Source organism: Struthio camelus, chromosome 2 (genome assembly GCF_040807025.1).
Source record: "Struthio camelus isolate bStrCam1 chromosome 2, bStrCam1.hap1, whole genome shotgun sequence".
Taxonomy (NCBI): domain Eukaryota; kingdom Metazoa; phylum Chordata; class Aves; order Struthioniformes; family Struthionidae; genus Struthio; species Struthio camelus.
In genome coordinates this window covers 124,811,757-124,835,854 of record NC_090943.1, presented here as the reverse complement: position 1 = coordinate 124,835,854, position 24,098 = coordinate 124,811,757, and the positions used below count along the sequence as shown (strand labels likewise).

General features: G+C 36.5%; 1 protein-coding gene across 9 annotated transcripts in view; it reads left to right on the top strand.

Annotated features, from left to right (window-relative positions):
- The window catches only part of RALYL (RALY RNA binding protein like), a 387,555-nt gene that overhangs the window by 135,446 nt on the left and 228,011 nt on the right, over positions 1–24,098 (top strand). Inside the window, exon 1 of one of the 9 annotated variants that reach the window (XM_068933789.1) lies at positions 19,288–19,309. The exons of the other annotated variants lie outside the window; for them this stretch is intronic. The gene's annotated coding sequence lies outside the window, so the exon portion shown is untranslated. Of the gene's footprint in view, positions 1–19,287; positions 19,310–24,098 lie in introns of those variants that run through there. 9 annotated transcript variants of the gene reach the window in all.

Here is a 24,098-nt window from a genome sequence, read left to right as displayed (position 1 = left end):
ATGTTCACCACCACCATGCTGTGCTTAATATGGGAACAGAATAGTGAATTAGTGTGAGATAAAATTGTAGTTTTGCCTGTCTTAAACACTCAAAATAGTAGCCCTTCTCAAACTGTGAAACTTAACTGCTACATTTTGAGAAGTTTCAACTTGCAAGTATTTCCTTTCAGCCGTGAGCCCAGAAATCCCCTTTTAACAAATGAAGAGGAGTTTTTCACACAATAAGTGGCAAATACTGAATCAAAATAAAAACATCAAATGTAAGATTTTGGTTTAAGAAAACTATTGACTTATGTAAGGGGGAAAATGTCAATAATTTAAAATGTCACTTTTCTCCAATAAATATATGTATTTAATATTCTGTAGTTTGAGGATTTTTGAGTGGCAGATTTCTAAGAATTGTGATTAGTGTATCTAATATTACAATTATTACACCTCTTTCCATCTTTTAATTTATTTAAAGTAATATAAAGTGCTTTGGTCAGAGATGAAAAATGAAATTGGTTTGTTTTGGAGAAGAAAACTTTAGTTGATTTACACCCTTAATAATATCTATTCCCTTGAAACTCCCTTTTATTTTATCTTAGAGCTAATAAGCCTTTTGGTGTGGGACACTGCTTCCGTGATTTATGCTGAACTGGCTTCTCCGAAGATAGCTTGCTTGTGCAAGCCATGATACCCTCTGGAATACTGTTAGCATAAAAAGAAAAACGAGATATGGGAAGAAGCTGTTCAGTGGTAATGTTGATGTTGCAGAGTTCTGAGAAACTTGTCATAAACCTAGATGGGGAAGCCATAGATCCCACAGAGGTAGGTGGCCACTGAAAGATGTAGCTACAGCGGTATGGTGAGCTGCTATCTAATAAACGCTGATTAGGAGCATACCAGTCGCTGTAAGCTGTCTAACGGTCATTCTAACATTTGTTTCATATTCTTTCGAAATAAGGCTTTACCAAAACTCTCTGGCATGAGGAGGTTGATAGTTCTGGTCCTATTCATAATTGAAAACTTCTTGTACCGGTAAAGTTAACTCGAAACAGATCTCCCTTTAAATACGTGTGCTGTCTTATCTACAAGTTGCACATTGAAATATAAAGAGAAGACGAGCTAGTGTATTTTGTTTAAGCAGCGCTTGAATTAAAATGAAGCAAGGTTTTGTATGGAATATGTGTGAATCTTTATTTCCAAATAAATTAGATTTTAATCTACTCAGATTTTAACACTGGCCTGGAAAAGGGCATAGTCACAATGCTTTAAGGCATAAAAAATGTTAAATTAGAAATTTCAGAATGTTAGCATTATAAATGTTATATTTTGATCCTGAGAATATGAAAGCTTAGAGGTAGTAATTTTTAGACCTCTTATTTAGAATAGGTTCCTTAAATTATTCCAAAATAAATCATAGAAGGAAGAAAGGAGGATATTGTAAGCTATTTACGGTTTTACAAAATAAACATAGCATAAAGAGTGAGAAATAGCTTTGCATTCAAAAGCTGACATTGCTTCATAGTTGGAAACTTCATTCATAATCTTTCCTGCCTTTACTGTCTCAAAAAATATACAGAAATGTAGAATGCTAAAAATAAGTGCTATTTATATCCAAGACAGGTATGAAAATATGGTAGATTTATCTGGAAAACTGGACAAAAACTTTTACTAGATAATTTGTATTATGAATAAACTTATTTTTCTTTAAAATGCTGTATATAAACCTACCAAATGCAGCGGCACCTTTCTCGGCTTTTCTACTGTGTCCCCTTAGCATCATGTTTATTTGAATCCCTTGAAGGTTATTAGAATATACCTCATTTTACTTCTTGGGGCAGATTCTATCTTCAAAACCTGGGCCAGATTCCAGCTGCTGAAGTGTATTTGAAGGCTTACCTTTTACCTTAAGTGTGTGTCATTGGCATAGCATATTTAAAACCTGGAAGGAATTCTGCTTTCAGTTGCACTTGTGTAACTAAGTTTAGTCCTTGAGAGCACCATAAAAATACAGCTGCTTTTTAAACTGTGCTTCTAAAAGTGTTTTTTGTTTCATTGTTTTGTTATGCTAGGAGAAAAACTAGATTTGACGTGTACCAGTAATAGATAAAGAGTGAAACCTGATGATGCTTAGAAGAGATTTTCACAGAATCTTTGGGACTCTGAAAATAAGTTTCTTGAAATCTACCATCAAACTAAAATGGGTCTTTGTCAATTATTTTAATTTTTGGTGGTCCTTTTATCTGTAATCTATTCCTGTACGAACATGCATGTTCCTTGTCTTTGTAACAATGTGTGATCTGTGTGTGATAACAGAAGACTACGTGAATGTAGGATAACTCACGGCTCTATCTCCATCTCCCACCCATTTCTATCTCTTCGGAGGCTAGAATATGGTTTTCTTCCCTTGGCTTTTCTGCTCCCAAGAAACATTGTCAGATACAGCAGGCTGCATCTAAAAAGACATCTGTGGTGCCCTTTTGTTTGTTTGTTTGTTTTTTATTTTCCTCAAAAGATTTAAAGATCAGTCAGAACTACACTTAATGGGAACTACAGTTCCAAGATTGCTTCAACCACAAGTTTTATATACTTAATGTAGACAAAGAGCTGAGGTTGGTTCTCAATGAAAGGCCTAGTGCCTTGTCACCCAAGTGTTACATCTGTATGTAAAAATGGTTGAATGTGTGGAAAGAGATGAGAAAAATGGTTATCAAAAGATCTACATTGTGATTGATTGAAATAACCTTTAAAGACTGATTAGATAATAACTTCAGGATTAGAGACAGCTGGTTTTATCACTGTGATATTTTGTTGTAACTGTAATGGTTAAAGGACACAGGCAAGAGAACTTGCAGTTATGACATGAAATTTAGCACAATTCCATGACAGGTTAGGACACATAACTGCTCGCAGTGGATGGAAATGGAAAGAAGGAAACACGTATCTTATTCAGACTTAATGAATCTCAAAGTTCAGTTTGATATTTGAAGAAAGGTTACAGCTGTACTTTAAATAATGGTGTATAAAGTGAAGTCCACACTTAGGAACAATATTTAAGAAGAAACATTTACTTACATTTACCCCCTCTCTGGCTGCTTAGTACAAAGATGCATCTAGAGTACAATAAACTATAGTAACGTGATTTTTTCCAGGATTAATAGAGGCCGTAGGAAATGGAACAGATAAGGGAGAGTAACTCGCACATAGGACAGACCTTATATAAAGTCATAGGTCAGGCTTTACAAAATCCTGCTGAAATCACAGGATGGGAACCAGAACTACAGCTCATACTTTTAAATATTCTAGAATATTTATATATTAGCAAGCTTCTATTAAGACGATTAAAACATAAAAGCATTCTTAATTAGTGTAGTGGATTTATTTTTGTGTATGTATAGACCTATAATGACTTTTTAACCTTTTTTTTTTTTTTCTGGATGTTATTTGTCTAATTTTTAAACTGCAGGAAAACATTTATTGTGAGGCTTAATGCAGCCAAAAGTGACCTTTCAAAATAAATATGTTTAAGTGAGGAAAAATATCTGCTCTTTAGAAACTTATGATGTAGCTTTCAGGTCTGAAATCTACTGTCACTTGAGAAGGAAATAATTCTAAGTATGTAGAATAAGTGAAGAGATGAAATGACTAAATCTTTATATTAATAGAATATGAAAACATATAGACTTTGGATAGCAGGGACAGAGCAGGGATAGTTGCAGAGACATGGAAGCATCGATAATGAGAAAGCATCAAGTGCCAAGAAAGGAAAATCTGATTGCAGTTAATGAATATTAGCACTCTGCCTCCATTTGTTCAAGGCTAGCCTGGTGGAATGTGCTCATGGGAGTAGTCCTGTTCGCACCAATTTCAGTGAAACAGCCGGTGGCTACAGGACTCAGATCGTGGGGAAAAATTCTTTGATCCAGAAGTTTGAGAGCTTTTTTAGAGATCAAAGTGGAACAGCTTTAACCCCATCTGTGTGATGTGCATTTTGAATCAAAATGCCCTAATTCTTCCTTTGATAACAAAAAGAGAAGGCAGGATAAAGTGAGTAGATGAAGGAAAAAGAAAACAGGGAGCTTCATATTTCTTGAAAAAATACGAGCTTTCATAGTGACTACTTGACATCAAAGAAGAATGCCATAAATTACTCCGTGGAAGGATTACAGAAGGATGAATTTGCTGTGAGAATAAAGGCTTGACTTTTGTAGCTGTACAAATTCAGCAAATTGTCCAGTGAGGAGAATTGGTCCAAGTATAATCACAAATTTAATTTGAGGCTTCTCTGCAAATATTTAGATGGTAATAACACAGTAGTTAATTCCAATGTAGTCAACATAAATAATTTGAAACTTGTTTCTAGACATCTGCCTTAACTTAATCATATACTAATTCTACCTTGCTAATGTTCCTTTATACACAGAGCAAAATTTGGATGCTTAGGCAAATATGCATATGAGGTCCTAATGCTCCCTGGAGAAATAAATGGCAGTAGGAAAATCATAATTATTCTAAATTGAAGTTATATAGTAGTTTGGCAATGCTAAACTTAGTTCATTATTTGCAGCCTCTTGCTGAAGAAAGATTTCAGCAACCTACTAAAAAATCATATTTTTGATTGAGGTTGAAAAAAAGAATGATGAGAATTCAAAGTTGCATCTTTCTGTAATTAATAAGAACCCAGTTGAAATTATATGCTTTCTGAAGTGTACTGTATTTAATTCACAGGGATTGCTAATAATCCGGCTTATATTAAACTCTGTATTCATTTGCTCATGAAATGTGTTCGGGACTGGGGCCACAGTATATTAATTTACTATCTAAATGTAAGGACCAGTATAATCCCTGTACCTAAATCTACAGCCGAAAGCCATGAAATTGATACTTATAGTAGAAGAAGGTACTGTGTGAAAACTCCTAAAGTCTCAATGTATCTGTAAAAGAACAGAGGCAAAAAAGAAAATACAATGAACTCTTTGCAGTCTGACATATCAAAAATGTACATTTAGGTTTTGGAGGGCGTTATTTAACATAAAAATAAGTTTCTGGAAACTAGTGGGAAAACAGTTAAATTGGGCTCAAGCAGACTTATTACCAATCTATTCAGAGCAGGATTATTCCTGACAGATAAATACTAACTGAAAAGTTGAGGCAACTCATAAAAACACTGTTCTGGTTTTTAAACGGAACAACTCTGATGTTGCAGTCAGTGTTTGCTCAGCCACGAATGCTAATTTGGCTCTAAATTATGTTAATCTGTTTTGGGAATGTGGACCAAGCTATTATATGCCAAAAGCTGGCCTTTGTACAAGCGCAAAAGTAAGCAAGCAAATGATGTGCCGAAGAGCCTATGCTCCACAGACAGGATGTTCAATGATCCTGCACTGCAATTTCTCCTTTCTATTCAGCTCTCCGGCAAATGATATGATCACGGTAAGTTTCCGCACAAGAAGGTCAACGGTTGGGGGTGCTGCTCATGCACCTTGATCATGATCATCTCTCCTTTAAGTCATGCTATACTTGGTGTGGAAATGCTTTCCTGAAAATAGTTACAACCAGTTCTACAACACATTGCAAGGCCTTACTCCACCTCAGTAGCTTGGTATTAGCACAGATCTCTAGGAGTAAGGACCTGTCACTCCATAAAGACCTGAAAAACATCAAGAGTGCTTGACAGTTGGTGTGAGGGCAGCAGAAATTTTTTCTTGAAGCAGCAAATGTTGAAAGAGAATTTGAATGTTGACTCTTAATTAGTAATTATTAAATAAATGTTAGTTAATATTAATTAAACTCATTGATATGAGTTTTCATATCAGACAGTAATATTTTTTCCTTCATTACAGAATCCTGCTTCCAGCGCTTTTCACAGGTGATCAGCTTCTCTACTGAAGCAAAATGCTAGATGGTCCTTGAACCATGCTGCAAAAATATAGAGATTGGTAGAATCTGGCTTTCATAAAGCAGATGTTCTCCTGTGAACTCTGTGATAATCATATTTTTGTGAGTATGCGTGTGTACAAAAACTTTGAGAAGAATGAGAGGTCATCAATAATTTAATGCTTGTGGCAATCAATTAGAGACTGTCTAGCTGAAAATAAATGTTAAAAAAGACCCAAAAGATAAAGTATTAAATGAGAAATCTAAAGTCTGGGAGCTACGTTTTTTCCAAATACAGGCAACATCTGCTTTATTTTTTCCCCCTTATTGAGAAATGTGGGTATCAAAATCTCTGGAAAAAATGAGTTGGAGTCCAAATTGCTTTTGATGAACAACATACTTGGTTTTGCACTTTCCTATTTAAAAGCCTTAAGTGTCTTTAAGTGTCTAACTCTAACTACAGCCTCTAGATATAGCGTTTTATGGAGGTCCTCCAGTTTATAGTTTGCATAGTATCTAAGTGATACAGAAAACATGAATTGTCTATGAGATGCGGCATATGTTCATGGACAGGAATGCAATAAAAATAATAAAAGAGCCACATAATTTGATTATGTTGCAGTTTACATTTACACTAAGGCCAAGGAGGAGACTGTAAAGATGCTATCTGCTTAAAAGGACCCAGGAGATCAGGCAAAACTTTGACAGGAGAAATCAGAAGTGTTCAGTCCGGTGAAGAATTAAACTACTGGGAGTAATAATATGGGCTGATGCACTCAATATAGCAGTAATGCCCTCCGAGAAGGGTAGGAAATAATTCAGTTCCTCTACACTGCACAGAAGCTAAATACAGTATGACAAGAAATAGTAGCAGTACTCATTATGTCTGATTGCTAATTACCCCTTTGAATGATTCAGTTATGCCTGCTACTAGATAATTAGTTTAGTAATTTATGGCTGCAGCACAAACTAGTATTTTAATTTTCATTGCACAGTTTTCACAACACCTACAGTTCAGATAAAATCTCTCTTTTTATTCAATTTCAAATTGCTTTTTGATGGCAAATGGAGAAAAAAAACAGACAATTCTTTTAATTTCCTAGCACAGCTTCAATATTAAATTATGTATTTTTATGTAATTTTATTCAAATGTAAACTGTATAAATGTAGAAGATAACTTTACCTGTGCTCTTAACATGATTTCTTTATAGATTTGGGAACTGATCCTGGAAACACTTGCACAGGAATATTTACTGGAGTAAAGTTATTCATTGCCTCTGTTCAAACTAGAATAAAGCTCCTCTTGTGTATAATTGTTGCCAGAATTAGACCCTTGGGATATAGTAATTTTATTTTTTACATTGTTTATGTAATTGCATAGATATTTCTACACTCTGTGATTATTTTGCTTACAAGGGTAGCTTCTTCTCCTACATAAGGAATGTACAGACTGCAACCAGTGGCATTTAGAGTGCTGTTTGTAGTGTATTGGTTAGTGGGATTTAAAAAGTTCAGCACTTTTCAGGAATAGCTTTATATTTCTTGTAAAGTCAACTACTTCTTAGTTCACTCGAGCATGGAAGCTAATTTTAAAAGATATTCAGAGACGTATGTTTGGTAATTTGAGAGCTGTGTTGTTTTTCTAATAAAGCTGTAGTATAATAATTGGGACCACCCATGGAGGATGAGTATCTGAGTATCACTGAGGATTAAGGTCATGTTTTAATTATTTGTAAAATGCTTTAAACCTGAATATTGCTTTGCTAGTTTAGCTGAAATACTTCTCTTTTGTCCTTATTAGATTTTGTATGTGATTTGTGTTACTGTGTTTCTTCCCTTCTAGTAAACAGACCTACTTGTGTTTGATTCACACCATCCTTTACCTTCTGTATTCTTATTTTGCTGAGATTTCAAAAACGGCAGTAAAATCTCTGATATGGACAGTATGTAGTCTGACACTCTATTTATTTATTTATTTTTAACTGAAAACTTTCTGTATGTTTTCCCTCTTGTAGTACCTAGAAGTTAGCTAAAATGAGGCTATTGTGTGTGACACAGTTCATAAAGTAAGAGGCAGTTTACCTAAGGCACTTACAATCTAAATAGACTAGATCGGCACCGAAGTTATTTGCAGGTATGGAAGGGGCAGCAGCTGAGTGGTGGGGAAGGTGTATAACTTGTCCAGCTGGGTGTAATACAGCCACAACAAAGGAGGTGTCGGTAACAAGACATGGGGAGTAAAAGGGAGGCAGTTGCAAATGGAGCAAACAGATAATCGAAAGAGTGGAGAAAGTCTGGTCAAAACTGTGTAATGCTTTGCATGGCTGAGCTAACCACTTTGGTTATTGTTGCTCTGACTCCCATTACTGTCTAACCATAGTTCTAAGTAATTAAATTGCTGCTACTAGATTTTCAGCAGATAGATAGTTTTTCCTACTCTTCTTCCTCCTGCATATCTCTCTTTTTTTCCCCAATAACCATTTTTCTTTCTCTACCAAGAGAACCAAATTGAACTAAGCAAGTTTGCTATTAATCTCCATGCTAGCTAAGCAATGGGAACATAGAGAAATGAAGGATGGCTCTGTAGGATGCATCTCTTCTCTTTTCAAAGGGCACAACAATTAATATGCTTCTCCCAGCCTCAGGGGAAATTGGCAAAGCTTTTCCCTGTCCCCAGTGCTGTTCTATTTCAGTAGCATTTCATTGTCCTTTGGAGGTGGATTTCAGGGAGAGTTCTGCTCCTTTGAGGAGCAGCTTTCTACTCAAAGCAGTATCAGTTAGCCTTCAGAAGCATTTTGGAAAGGATATCCTCATTCTCCTAGTGATGCTGGCATGCTAAGGGTTTCTTACAGGGCCAGAGAAAGGAGAGAGGAAAGAAACTTGACTTGCAAGGTCCTGCTTCTCAAGTAAAGTACCAGTTTGTGAGTGTTATTCCCACAGTACCCATATCTATACCAGGGAGCTAAAAGAGGGCCATGACACAGTCTCAAACACAGTGCCGAATCAGCCCAGAAAGCTCAGTTACTGGTGTAACTGGCATATTCCCTGCCATGCTGTGGCTTGTGCCAGCTAGCATCTTTTATCTTGGTGCAGTCGGAGAAGTAACGCAAGCCAGGGGTGGTTTGGACATAGCCACCCTGTTCTGGGAAGGTAAGAGATGAAAAGAGTTTAGCCCTGGGAATGGGAGCTATGCCGTGCCTCTCACCTTCAAGGCCAGAGGACAAGCCTTGGCAATCTGTAATTTTACTACAGCTGTAACCAGTAATTCTTCAAGCATAAGGTAAAGCTGGCAAAAACATGGCCCCTAGCAGGATTTGTCAGTGCATTCTTCATTTTTGTACACAGAGGATTTTCATTGTTGTCTTAGGATACTCATATTGTTCCCTTTAAGTCTTCACTTTAGTCCCTACCTCTTTCTGGTTGAATGGAGTCAATAGGAATGCCAGAGCTGCATATGATTCAAAAAAGGGAAAAGCAAAGAGGAATGGGAAAACATTACTCTTTAGTAATTTAGCTTCTCACCCCTGCTTACCATACAGTTATGCTATTCTGTCTCTTGGTTTTTCTTACTGCTAACTGTTGGATCATGAGCAAAAATTGTAGTCTGATAAGCAAACTAATTCTATCTCATTTTAAGCTCTCTTTGCCTGTTTTCCACTGTTGTGTGAATCTTTCTCATCTTTACCATATAATAGAAAGTTCACTTGCCGTACACGTTTGGGTCTTGTCAGATTGAGTGCTTTGGGGGAGTTTGAAAGGGGAAAGAAGTGAAACAAGGAGAAATGGATGTTCAGGAATGGAGTGGTTCATGTTTGTTGATTTCCTGTAAGAGACCGAATAATTTGAATGGAGACCTTGAAGTAACCTATGTAAATGAAAAACTTGATAGGAAAGTTGCATTGTTCATCTTTCATGTTCTCATTTATCAATCTAAGAGGTGCATTAGTAGGCTATGATTTTGTCAGCACAAGACCATTTTTATTGAAAAATGTGTGCATTTGTTGGCTGTTTCCTATTGAGTTTAGCATTTCAGGGTTCATATTCTGAAGTAAGAAGAGGTCTATACTAAACATTGGATTATGACAAGCCTCTTTGCAGAAGTAATTATGTGATTTTCTTGTTCAGGGACAGCAACTGAGATGCTTGAAATATCAAAGAAAGAATGAAAGCACTTCTGAAATCATTGCATTACCATTCGTAGCACATTAACACTGTTACTGACAAATCAGTTGGGACTAGCAGGCAAATATTTAGATTATCAAAATGAGTTTTTCCTTATGGGCGGCAGTGCAGATTGTATGCAGGTACTGTATTACTGTGAAAAATATTTGGCATTATGAGTTTATCAAGCTTGCTTTATTCATATTATTTTGTTTTCACTTCAGTTCGATAGCATAACGTCTATGGCTTGTACTGCAGCGAGCTTTTCTGTCCTCTTCCCTGATGTTTACCAGTGCTGGATCAATGTTATAAAGGGCAACCCTGACAGCATTATTTCTGTGAACATCCAGCTCGTGTTTATTATAGAATGAAGCTATGCCATTTATAGCCAACAGTCTTGCTTCTGAAATACATATTCTCTGACCCATTTAATAAATGATTCCCTACAGGTTGAATGTAGCGACTCTTCTCCATTACCAGTTACACAAAAAAGAGGCTGATCCCTGTAAGGCAGGCAGTCTCTGCATCATCTTGACCTTTCCAGCTTTGTTTGGAGTGACGGTTTAAGGTTTTTCTACCTGGCAGAGATTTCTACTTCCAGGTTTAGAACAACCCAGCTGTCTGTTCTTTTTGTTAGCTGAATGTAGCTGCCACATGCATACTGTAGGAAAAACAAATATATATATATATACAAACAGTCCAATGAGATCTTTTCTTGCTGGTGCCACACTGCTAGATGTAAGCACCCAAATAGCTTGTATATCAAATAGCTTGCTGCAAAAATATAGCCACTGCAGATTTTCTGCTAGGGGCTGGGGAAGGGTAAAGATGAAGAGCTAGACTAGCAACTGGGACCAGTATTGCCTTCTGAGGATGCTGTGCGCAGAAGCAGCTTAGCAGACAATGTATGATGATCCTTCCCACGATTCCTAACATTGGCACCTTAGAAACCATTGGCAGGCAATGAAATTTAGAACAGCCATTAAAATAAAACCAAGCTGATTGCTCAGTAAACCCAAAATAGTAAAATGTTGAAACTTGTAAAGCTGGTTTCATACCCCTGAATCGTAGTTAAAAATATTGTCAATTCATTCCTGAAAATGATTAATAGATATATTTTATTCCACTAAAGAGAAGCACATAAACTGGTGAACTGTGATTTGTAGGGCTGCAATCTTCATTTCGGGTCATGCCGATATATTGATAACATTCTTTACTATAATGAAGAAGTCCCATGTTTGCTGATATCTCTCATTCAAAAGACAATAATATTCCTGACATCTCACGTTTGAAAGAGTAGTCATTGCAATGACTCTTGAATTCATACCGCCACACTGGACTCAACCTCTCTCCACCTCTGTTGGAAAGATGGCTGTATAACCTGATGATTAATTAAGCCTATCTTCAAAAGTATGCTTTAACTTAATTATGATTAAAAGCACTGTTTTGCTCTAGACTGAACTGTAGGCTGCTAGTCAGTATTAATCTAGCTGCATGACTATTGGGTACTGGCCCTTTAGCCTATTTTCATGCCACTGCACCTGCATGTACGGGTGAATTAGTTAAATATTTAGACTGGCAGTTCTGCACATGCTCCAAAGGCAGAACTTCATACAAACCAATGATGTCTACTTGATCCTGTAAAAAATTTAGGGACTAGTGACTCACCATAACAATACATAGAAAGGGAGAAACACTGGAGAAAGGGGAAATGTTTTGCATATCAACTTTAATTCTATGAGGAGTTCCATGAGAAACTATCATGAGGAATAAGCTGTAATAATTATATTAGAAGTCACCATAACTGGACTAATAACTTTGATTTGTCTGTACTTTATAGAACCAAGAATTCATGATTAGTGTGTAAATCATTTCTTTAGCCCACAGGTTCTGTGATCCTATGGTTTGGTTTGCTGTTTTTGAGGCTCAGCAGTAATTTGGATGCATCATTAACCATATCTATACTCCTTTATACTTGCCTCACATACACCTCTGAGCATGCCTTGCATACTGGTGCCCTTTCTGAATGAACTCCGGATCATGGCTATGACAGTGTAGAAACTAATCATGACCTACCCCTTCATTTAGGTTAAGTGCGCTCTTTATTGTGTGCTTTCTCTCAGTATTTTCCGACAGGCTACTGCAGTAGGAGTCCTGCAACAGAAATGAATTGTTTGTTTTGTAATTTGGCTGTTAATGTTATCCTATGGTTGACACAAGTAAGAAAGCTTTCTCAAAAATGTGTTACTGGAATAATACAAACATAGCCTTTCAAGCCAAAGAGGGAACGTTTTTAGAATGTTGAATGCGATTTTTCTACTGCAGTTTTGTATTGAAATTCAAACATACATCTTTGTAAATCCTGTTTTCAGTGTCACGTGGTGCTGGGCCAGATCTAAAACGAGTGGTACTAACTTGGAGAGTGCATCTAAAAAATAATGCAAACAACAAAAAAGAAGGAATGGAATAAAGATGGGCTTCAAAATTCTGTTATTTTTTTCTTTTCCCGTGCTTATAGCAGCATGTTGTGCAGTAATAGATTCCCTCTGGTGGTTCTGAGAAACCTGTGCTGAATTCCCAAATTGTTTTATTTTTTGGCAGTGGCCCCATTAGATAAAAGTTAGAAAGATTTGTATAAAGTATGACTAATAATTCAGTCAGCATACAGGTTACTTAGAGTGAAAATGTTTTCAGCTATTGTCTTGGGGAAAAACTTCTACTGATGTTCTGTTGTCTTTTAACTGTGGGAACAAAAGCCTTAATTTTATGGCCATGAAAATGTTTGCCATGAACATTAGCAATGTAAAATCTTTTCAAAACCAGCAAATCCACTGAATTTCAATTTGCTCCAGTTGAGTTTAGAAGCAGACATCGTTTTAAAAGGTTTATACAGCCAGTAAGGTGTTAAACAGATCCTGGCTTGTCATATGGCTGCTGGGGGAAGAGAATAAAGAGAAGAATGTGATCAGAGGGAAACGTGTGACCCTCTGTCCTGGATGACTGAATCTCAGAGAGCCTCTGGGGATCCTTGCCATGTCTTTTGCAGTTGATTTGCTGTTGTTTTGTGGATAATAAACAAGCCCTGAGGAGAAGGCTTTAACAGGATTGTTGCTTGGAGCCTTGTGTTCCTCCCTTTGCTGTTGAGATTGCCCATCAGCATTCAGCGGCAGGATCAGAGCTACTTTTGTGGCCTGCTCAGCGCATTTTAGAGCTTCTCCATCCACCTGCTGATCAGGGAGTAAGGACAACCAATATGCTGTAGGATTACAGCCTGAGGAGGAATCAGGTCAGAAATAAAGATAAAAAAGTAGATATAAGAGAAAATGGCAGCGTGTTCTGTTTAATCCCTCCAAACAGGGGCACTTCAGGCTCAAAGGCCTGTTTAAGACACCCTACTTAAATCTTTTCACAACTTAATTAGTGCACATTGCCCACTTTGTTCAGAAGAACTGCTCTCTTCCTGATCTCAAAAGACTTTGTGCATTTGCAATGCTATTGTTCCATAATATGCTGAAAATAGTGAGAAAGTATGATGACAGGGAAGGCTTCTGAGACTGGGGATTCCCAGATGTGTTCACATTCACCTGTGGGTGATAGAGCCCTCCAGCCTTTTATATTGTCTCAGTCCTTCTTTCTGGGAATCACGCAAATTGTGTTGAGTGTGTGTTTCAGAGTAAAGTAGAAAGGCAATAAAAGGAAATAGGTGAAGTTAATTGATGCTGCTGTTACATCCAGAACAGAACACACCTGCATATCATGCAACTTCTGAGTGATAACAGAGTTAGTTTTAACATTGATTCAATGATTTGATTTCTCAGCACAACTCTTAAGGGCATTTGGTTTTCAATGTCAATTATGCTAAGAATGTAAAATGGAATGATAATTTCTATACATGATGAATATTTCAAATCTGCTTTTATTCAGCTTGCATTATTCTTCATTATATTTTCACTTGTAGCACTATCTCTACAATATTCATTTAATTTAGATCTGTGAATACAAGTTATTTATGATTTCAAATAAAATCTCTTAGTAAGTCAGTCTGTCAGTAGACCATTCTTTTGGAAAAATGAAAGGTACAGTAGAAAAAGAATCTTCGTTTATCTTTATTACGTCTTTATTGCTCACAGTTTATAGTTGGTAGTATTTCTGTGTATGTGTGTGACAGAGAAAGTACTGTGCAGTGACATTTTGTTAAAAACATGCCTTTAAAATATAAAAAAAAACAAAATATGGTTGGAAATTTAACTAAACTGGAATTATTTTAAATTACTAAGAACTATGACAGTGAATTTGGCTGGAAGCATGTTTTGATCTGACATTTGATTTTGGGAGTTAAAACTACTTGTTCCCTTTTTGTGTGCATCATGTAAGGGAGCAAAAGGGAAGGGCTGGCAAAAAGCGGGAGGTAATGTAAAACCACAGAAGGAAAAAGGGCAATAAAATCATTGTTTATTTAACTTAATGCCAAAGATTTTTTTTAAGCTAGCACTAGTGCAAAGGAACTTTGGTCAAATTTTAAAGATCACCTCATTTTCAGAATGGATGCCGGTCAGCCTGAGCAAAACTGAGCAAAAGCTGGGGTGTTTACAGTAAATTCCAAGTTCTTGCTCTCTGAAGCCGCACTGGTGAGTGTGCTCCCAGCTGTAGTAATACGTAGCCCCTCATGGGGCTGAGAACATCTGGGGTTCCCTTTTCCTATCACATGCTATGGATATGTCTGTCTATGATGTGATTCAACACCCTGGGTGCTCACCCTAACGGCCCCAGTGGCTGTAACTGTAAGGGTGGTGAATCTAGGAAGTCAAGGTCTGTACTGCCCAGTTTTAAGTTTCTCTTCATGTAATATTGGCAGTAGCCTTGTTGTCATTTCAGGGAGATTTAATGGCTCAGAGTGACACCAGTTAAGCTGTGTATTTCATTCAATATACAGTTATCTCCTAAAACAATGATTTGCTACAGAGGAGACCAACCTGCTGAGTTATGGATACCCTTTGATGAGCCTCAACCAAGCATGTTGTACTCTGCCAAGCTGAGCAAAACTGAGCCTTTTCTGTTGCAGTCTCCAAGCCTAGTGAATTTCCATCTGATGTATGTCAGAAGACTTGGTAGAGACTGCCTACTTAAGTATCAGTATTGAAAACTCCTGCTGATTGTATTTTGTTTTGGTTTGGTTTTAATCTGATCTGATAGATATTAAGTTTCTGTCATCCAGTATCCGTTGGCATAAGGTTCTGATATAGCCATGAGGACTACTCTGAGATTATAATTGGATTTTAAATGGTGATATCTCTCAATAGCCTTCAGGCAATGGGTTTGAGTGGCTTCTTCTTTCCATTAGTTTGCAATTAGCAGTGCAGAGGAGAGTGGTGGTGTCTCTCCCTGGAAAAGTTTTTTCATATTTTATTCTTCCACTCACACATTAAAAGAAAATGGAATTGCATTGCAAGGAGGCATAGAGATTCCAAATATGAGAGAGTCCTGCTGCCCCACTCAAAATTTACGTTCAAAGCCCACTCTCTTCCCAGTTGTCTGTCTGCAATAATACATAACTTTTGTGCTTTTAATCTTGTACATCTTTTATTTCTGCAGCTTACCAAAGGGTTTAATTTTTGCAAATAAATTCCTAAAGAAAAGATGCAAAGACTGTTTTCCCATTAGAAAACCACACATGCTTGTATTTATTTGGAAATATTGATATAAACGAATCTGAACAAGGAAAGAACAATGTTATTCACAGCAAGTCTATACTTTGGACATTGATTACAGGATATTAACTGCCTGTAAAGAGGGATTGTTTTCAGATGTAAACTTAAATAGGCCGTTCTGGAATTTAACTGCTGGTCTTAAGGCCAACATTGTATAAAAATAGATGCACTGAAGAAAATGTTAATTGATTATCTTTATAGTAGCATTATAGGCCATATTTGAGCTTTTATCCATTTATACCAGCTCTCCTCACAACTGAGGTTTAAGTTATAGATCTTCTATTTCTGTGGTTTTGTCTTATTTTAATGCAGAATTTCAGGAAGAACTTGTAATGTTTATATTTTTGGGCACAATTAATTGGAAAATAAAGCAAAAGTACTTTGGACTTTCTCAGAATTGAAGAAATCTTTTGGATAATAAAGTTGAACATTGAAAGCTCTTTTTTAATTTACTATCTGACAGTGCATATTTGTGTGTATATATTTACACACATACATGTAGACATGCCCACTTTTGTGTGTGCATGCGTGTGTGTGTGTGTGTGTGTACAAATATATATACCTCTGACTTACAGCATTAGAGATTCATTAAAATTTAAACTTCCATTTAAAACAAGGCAACATGAAAACAAAATTAAGGTTCTTTCCTCCTACTAGGTAGCGTGCTGTTCTTTCTCAGCCACATCTGCATGATTCTCTCTTCTTTGCAGCTTTTGAGCGATTACCCATAGCAGTTCAAGTAACTAAACTGGCAATTTTCTTTACCCCACTGAACCTCCGTTATTCTTACGCTCAAAGAAAAACATTTTCCTTCTGAGTCTGTCTGTCTTCAAGGAAGATCTGAGTGATCTTGTATTGTTTTTAATTTTCCTTCAGTCATTTTTTGATCACATATTAACATTTGCCCACTTTGGATGTCATCTTCATGCCCCCACAAGGGGCACCCAACAATGTCTCAAGGCTTGCTTGTGCTAATCCTCTTGCCATCTGTGCATTACTCGAGGGAGCCAGGTCCTTGGTTGACAATCAGAGCTGCTGTGACAATTGAATAAATAAGAACATGACTAGAGAAAGCTTTCATCAGAAATTGAGACTTCAGGCCTGTTTTTTGAATGATAGTTAAACTGCTTGATTTCCGGACATGCTTGTACTGTGATATTTAGATATGTGATGGTAGTTCTATATTACTTCATATGATCCTTTTAGAGAATAATCCTATATATAAAGAAGAAAGTATAATAAAGTCTCCTGAAGATGAACAATGCATCTCAGAAAGCTCAGGACTTGCATAGGATCTACTTATCAGAGGTGTTGAGATACCACCATGCCAGCTGCCGGAGAAATATGATGCACGCTAAAAGGAATTTATAAAAAGGCAGCGAAAAAGCAGAGATGTCCTTCATGTGGTAAGAAAAATTGCTTAGTCAAACCAAGAGCTTGCAGCAGGTACAGATGTCCTTCTAGGCCCAATAGTGAATGTTAGCCAATGATGTTCATTTTATGAATGAATGAAAGTTCTCAGTTAAACAAAGCTTTGGATTTTGTATATATGAGGTAGCTGTCAGATGTGATTTTGTTCACCCTGCATCTTAAATTCAACTTTCAAAAGAGTTGCCACATGGAAATTCAAATTAATAGTGTATGCCTTCCACACAACGGTGCTGCAAAATCTCTTGATTGTTCTTGACTTTTCTAACTGAGAGATAAGTTGCCAACTGTCCTGATACTGAAGATAAGTGTCATTAGAATTGGATGGGTAGTTATTTCAAGATAGGATAGTACTCATTTCAGATGGCTCTGGAAGGTTCTTCCTCCTGATATGTTTGCGTATGGGGAAACTACTATTTTAGGGTTAGAATTTTGAAGCTCAAAAAAAGAGAAAAAAAAAAAAAAAGATGTTCACAGATTTGACTCACTTCCCAAGGTTAATATATTCTGAATAATAAGGCAGATTTTTTGATGGAAAGTATGAAGAGGGAAGGTGTTGAGCCAGCAAGAGAGATTAGAGGAAAAAAAAAAAAAGGAAATGAAAAAAAAGTAAAGGAAAGTACTTCTTTCTCTATAGGCTGTTAGAGAAGCAGAGAATGGAATGAGTGTTCAAGAAAAGCATCAAATTGGCAGGAATAGAAGCTAATCAGTTAGGAAGGAGAAGATTATGGATAATTACGGACCTAGGCAAAAGCTACTTATTTTGCTGGAGGAGGGGACTAGAGGGCAGATGTGGCCTATAAATGGCCCCTTCTTTAACCCTCTCATTTGACACAAAGCAAGCAAGCAGTAGGTGCACTGGGTAGGATAGCACGTCATAACATGAGCGTGAAACGACTGCAGAGAGGGAAGGGAGCCTGGTGTTGCTGGAAGGGGAGGAGGCAGGGGATGCTCTAGGGCTGTGCAGAGCCAGAAGCTACTTAAAGTAGTAGTCTGCAAAAAGTGGCAAACTGTTTAAGGCTGTACTACCTGTTTTTGTCTGTGCGAGATGTACAAAACCAGTCTACCATTTTCTGTCATGGGAGCAGGAAAGGTGGAGAAGGTTGCAAATCTGGAACGTAAAGTGGGGAGAGATGTCTCCCTGTCCTACCTACTTTACTAGCAGTGGATGTAACAAACCGAGCTGCATATCTTGCACCATAATTTTGTGCCTCACTGTATCTTTATCTTTTCTTTCTCAGAGCAGGAGCAGCAAGGTCTGTCCTCGAGGTAGTGAAATTCAATGATGCCTTGATCTGGGCCTTGCAGAATGGAAGGATGAGGGGAAAACAGATTTGGCACAAGAGAGAGAATGGGAAAGGGTTGAAAGGGGAATTGTAAGAAGGGAGACAGACTCTCCCAAACAAAAGCCCTACTATGGAAAGAAATGTGTACTTTAAGAGGAATAATTTCACGCTGCTAGACAAAATTTTCACTTTTTCCCCTGAATTCTTCAAATGTGAGAGGGACTCCACTATTTCCTTTGAAAGCCTACATGGAAACTGATAAATATATTTCACTAGTTTTTTATGATTCCATGTCACCTCCAGGTGTTACATGTATGCCTTCTAGTTTGTGATGTGACCTCAGTTACAGTCTGCTTGTCTCAAAGGAACACAAATTATTAATAATTCTGAGATACAGATCTGTTCGCTAAATGTTAAGACAGGTGAGCTAAGTATGTTGATTTACAGTTCTTACATTAATCTTTTTACTGTCTCACATCTTCAAAAAAAATCCTCTGATGTTTTCATTACAAGTAAGGCTAGTTTTCTCCTGGAAAACCTGCTTTTGGCTATTAGTATTTATTCTTCTTTATCCAGTGTCACTTACAACAACAAGATTAACCTAGTTTAAAAGTATTCAGTGGAACTTTATATGGTTTTTACATCTTACTTGTTGCAGCTTTCGATTAACTTGCAAGTGAAGGGGCATATTTTGAGAGTGGGCACAAGTGAAGTAGCCATACAACACTTGACTGTCAGCAAAAAAAACCAAAGGGAATGAGGTAAAATCAAAAAAATTCTATAGTTCACATTTCTCTTGTAAAATAATTTTTTTGTTTTGTTTTGTTTTCCTGAAATTGCAGTCTACTTGCCTGCCTACTTAATGTAAGTTATGTTCCTGATGCATGTTCCTCATTTTTTCCTGGTGATTGTTCAAATTATCATTTTCTTTCATCTTTTTGTAGTATATTAGCAACGTTACTATGAATCATAGTTCTCACCAATCATCTCACCTTTGGCTTGTGTTCAATAGCCTGCTTTTCCAAGTCTGAAAGTTATTTCATGTTCTTTTTCTTTGCTTCTAATTCAACACACATTGTGTATAATTGCAGGGTAGAGTGATGATTACACTCCAAAGAATGACAATCAAACTCGGCTTGTTAGTGTATAAAGCTCTGGTTGTTAGTCACAATCATTTCAGCAGTAGCTAACCCTCACCAGAACACAGATGGCATGTTATCATTTCAAGCTACCCAACTCAGACATTGTTCCTGTATCCCAGAGAGGACTTTGTTATGTTTTTCAATACTGCTTCTCTTCTGTAACATTGAACAGTATCTGCTGACTTTGATACCCTCACAGACACTTGGGATAAACACATGAATACTGTACAGCTGCAACAGTTCATGCAAATAAAAATGCATATTTTTTTCTGCCATACAAAACCATACAAAAAGGGAACTTACGAAAGAAAACCCAATATACACAGGAAGTTTTCTTGATTAAAACCAATAAAAGTATGTTAAAATATGTGCATATTTGACTCGAGAAAGCCTTTGCAAGCTTAATCAGTACTGGGAATTTGAGAAAGTCCCACATTCACTAGCTATATAGAACCTGTGTGAATCTGAGGTCTGGCGACTTTCAGCATGCTATAAAATAAGTAGTTGACTGAGCTTTTTAAGTATTACTGACCTAAATAAAAATCAGATGCTGTATATCTGAGAGTAAAATGAATTACAGTATCAGTGTCGAGCCCCTAAGCAGGAATTTTCAATAAGAATGAGGAAATGCATGATACAGTATGAAAATTTACTTTATAAAATCATGCATTCCTTCAAAAACATATTTGCAAAATTTTAAAATGGCTAAATGCAAAAAAGATGAATTCTTACACTGAAGAGTAAGGTTCACTGAAAGGCCAGGATATAGTAATATAAACAAAAAACAGAAGATAGGCTAAGATTTTTGCTGTAGCATGGACTCAGTGTTTGTTGCTCTGTCTCCTTTCAAAAGCTTCCCCATCAGTAAAATAAAGATTAAAAATATCTTATTGCAAAGGTGCTTTTGAAAATTAACTTGCTCTTTTAAAAAATCTAATATTCTAGATAAATGCTAGGGAATAGAAAAAAAAAAAACAGTTCTCAAAGGAAGAGTTTATTATTTAACTGGGATCAACTATATATGAGCTTTCATGACTGTGCATCAGGTTTCAGAGCACATGAGCGTTCCTGCCGTACGCCTCCCATTGTGCCATGAATGGGTGAATGCAGTAATCTGTGTGGAGCAATGAAGGGCTGAATGATGGGGACATTCCTATGTGGAGACTCGGGCTTGTATAAGGTCATACTAGGGGAAGCTTTGTTCCTGATATGAATTAGATTTTTCTTCCTAGCTTATACCAAAGTATTCATGTTTTTTTCTATAGTTTATGAAATATGAGCTTATGAAGTGGAATTTCAGGAAGAAAAGCCTGATGAATGTATTCTTTTTGAAACATAGTTTAATAAGGGGTACATTAGCCTCTGCCTATATTCAATTCCCTCTTACCGCTTGCATCCTTTGTGTATCCTTCCCTAGAAAGTATTGAATACTTTGAGTGGGCAGAGAAGAGATGTGACCTGGCCAGATGAATTGAATTAGTTATAGTTCCTTGGGATTGGTCCAGTCTCTCTTTTTTTTTTTTTTTTAACTTTATTTTTCTAATTCTGGTGGGATAAAAATAAGCAAACAGCTTGAAGGGCTTTGATTTCATATTGATTCAAAATAAGGAAAGATATTTGGACTCTCAGATTTCCAAAGGGACTGTAAACTGATTTTAGTTTAAGTTCGTGATCTAAACAGTTTTTTTTTTTTTTTCCCCACAGACTAGGTTGCCAGGTTTTAATCAGCCTATCTGTTTCAGAGCTTTTCCACACCTTTTTTTTTTTTTTTTTTTTTTTTTAAGAATTAAGGGCTCAGTCTGTGCACATATTTAACAGCCTAACCCATAATAATGTAGCTGCTGATTGCATGACTTCTGACCTGGGAAACCTGCTTTCCTAAAATCTTAAATACTATCTACCAGAAGATTGAAGAGCTAAATTAAACAAGGTTTTTGGCTGGATAGCTTGTCACCATAAGCTTTTAGTGCTGCCTGTGTATAAGAACTGTGAATTAGTTACTTTTAGAGTGGTAACATCTCGATTTCGATATATCAGTCTTGCAAAAACATGCTCCACTAAATGGTTACCCTACTATCACTAGATAATGTGACTTAAAATGTGGAAATCTGCCTATCTAATGTAGCAATTCTCTTCCTATGTCCAAAATTTCATCCTTCTTTGTTTGGGTCTATGGAGACCTACATATCTTTTTGTCATTAGCCAGCTACATTTTCTGGTAGGTGGCATCTCTGCTATAAGAATCAGAAAAATGTATGGGAATATATGGTTAGCACCTTTGGCACTTACAAATCAGAGAAATCATTTGTATAACACAAAATATACTGAAGCCTAAGGTAAATTGGATTTCCAGTGCAGTCATTCTGTCTTCTTACTAGCCATTCTCCAAAATGTCATTCATTTCTTAATGAAACAAAATTCTTTACCAAGATTTAACAAAAGCATTTACAAAGACCCAAATAAGTCATTCCTTTGCATAGACTTCAAGATCAGATGCTAATGCTGGCAAGGCCATCTTCTACTCATTTTTCATCTTTAAGTTTTGGATAAATGTGAGTTGTTCACAGCGACCTTTGTATGCACTGAAATAAATACTCTTTCTCACTCCGTGGCTGTGCAGTTATTCAGGTTTGTTATACAGATTCTTGTTCTCTTCTTGCTACTTCTCTTTTTGTTCTCTTCTATATAGACTTGTTCTCCTCTTGCTAATCTGGAGTGCTGCCTGCACAGAGAAAAATCACGTTTACTGAGAAGCAGTTGTTCCTGGCCTCATACCATGTGACCCTTTGTTGACAAGGGATGGGTTAAAAAGTTGGAACAGATGCCTTACTGATGTGGTCCACTTTGCATCCATATATTTAGTACAGAGGCTTTTGTCTGGATAGAGTGGCACAGGGCAATGCACATAACCAATCTTTCTGTTTCCCGAGCCAATATAGTTTCACACTATTACTGCACTGCATGTCAAAAGTATGTTCACATTTGTTTTATATAAGGGGTAGTGGCCACATATTAGTCTAAAAAGCATGTATTCCATGTTAAACATCAGTGCTTTTCCACTTGCAGTAGGCATGCTGTTTCTCTGTCACATTCAGTGTTCACCTTGTTTTCCTGGATTTGAGCTGAGGAATGATTTGATCGATAGGAAGACGCTAAACTGAAATCATTGCACTCAGGACAAAGTTATGGCATGTCTAACCGTAGCAATCAAGGAATTAAAGTTTTGAGACAAATTCTGACCTTCTAGCAACATGAGTTTCTGCAGTCAAACACCTTGAAATTGAGTTTATTTGTACAGCAGCAAGTTTAATGTCAAGTGCTCAAATAAAAATTGAATTAATTTGTTGCTTTCATTAATTGATCTCCTTTAATTTTCAAACTTTACATGTTTGTTTAATCTTAATACCTTCTGATTTATTCATGAACGTTGCTCTTCTGTGCTTTGCAACAATCTCTGTCTATTCAAGCATTTTCAATGCAATATTCTCCATCCCAAGTTTTTAATGAGGTTTCTTATGTATGTGTTTTTTAAATAAAAATCATGGGATTTTTTTTGACGTTCATTAACTGAATATGACAAACCATGCCTGGTTAGAAAAATCTCATCAATTTAAGGTTCCAGAATAGGTCACCAAGTGTCATTCCAATAAAAATGAAATTTGCACGCAATGCTTCATATGCGAGGAGTGCTTGTTTATCTTCTCTGGCATTTATTACACTAATCAAGCAACTGAAATAATCTGCATATTATGCAAACCAATCCTTTTCCAAGAAAGTTTGTGGGCTTTTTATATGAAGAAAAAGATTTATGTAAAGGCTTGTTATAGGATAGCATGAGAAAAAATGAATCTTGTCACGAGAAATTCTTATTACTGTCATTGAAGGAAATCAATCTATTTTGGCCAACTAAAGGTTCTAACATCATGGCTTACATCACAGATACATTTTATTGTGAGTGTCTTTAGCAACTGAAGGATTGCTTCTTTTGCTTCCTGGCTAATTGAATTATTGCCCATTCTACCCATGTAACCATGAAGATGAGTAAAAGAATTGGAAAACAGCAATTTCACAGTGAAATGTGTTTTTAGCCAAAGACAATTTTAGTAGAAAGGTTAGATCAGCTGAGAGAAGAATACTAACAGTACATGTATCTTTACCGGCAAGAGTGTGAAACTACTGAAGGAGGAAAAGGTTGTTCATATTTTTGTTGAAATTTACACCTTACATAACTAGCTAGTCTCCCCAAGCTTTAAGAATTGTTGAAAATCATTGTCTTTCTACAAACTTATATAAAGGATCTCTTTAGTCTTGATTTGAGTGTATCTTTTGAACAAAAGTTTCTCTTACTAGGTAAAATTATTAGCTTTAATTTTATCAAAAAAATCAAAAACTATTGGAAGTAAGCAAACTGTTCCCAAATTACATGTTTTGATGTGGATATCTAGGTGGTGGAAGCATTTTGGACAAGCTCTCCAGAATCTAATTCCTCACTAATTCCTCATTCCCTCACA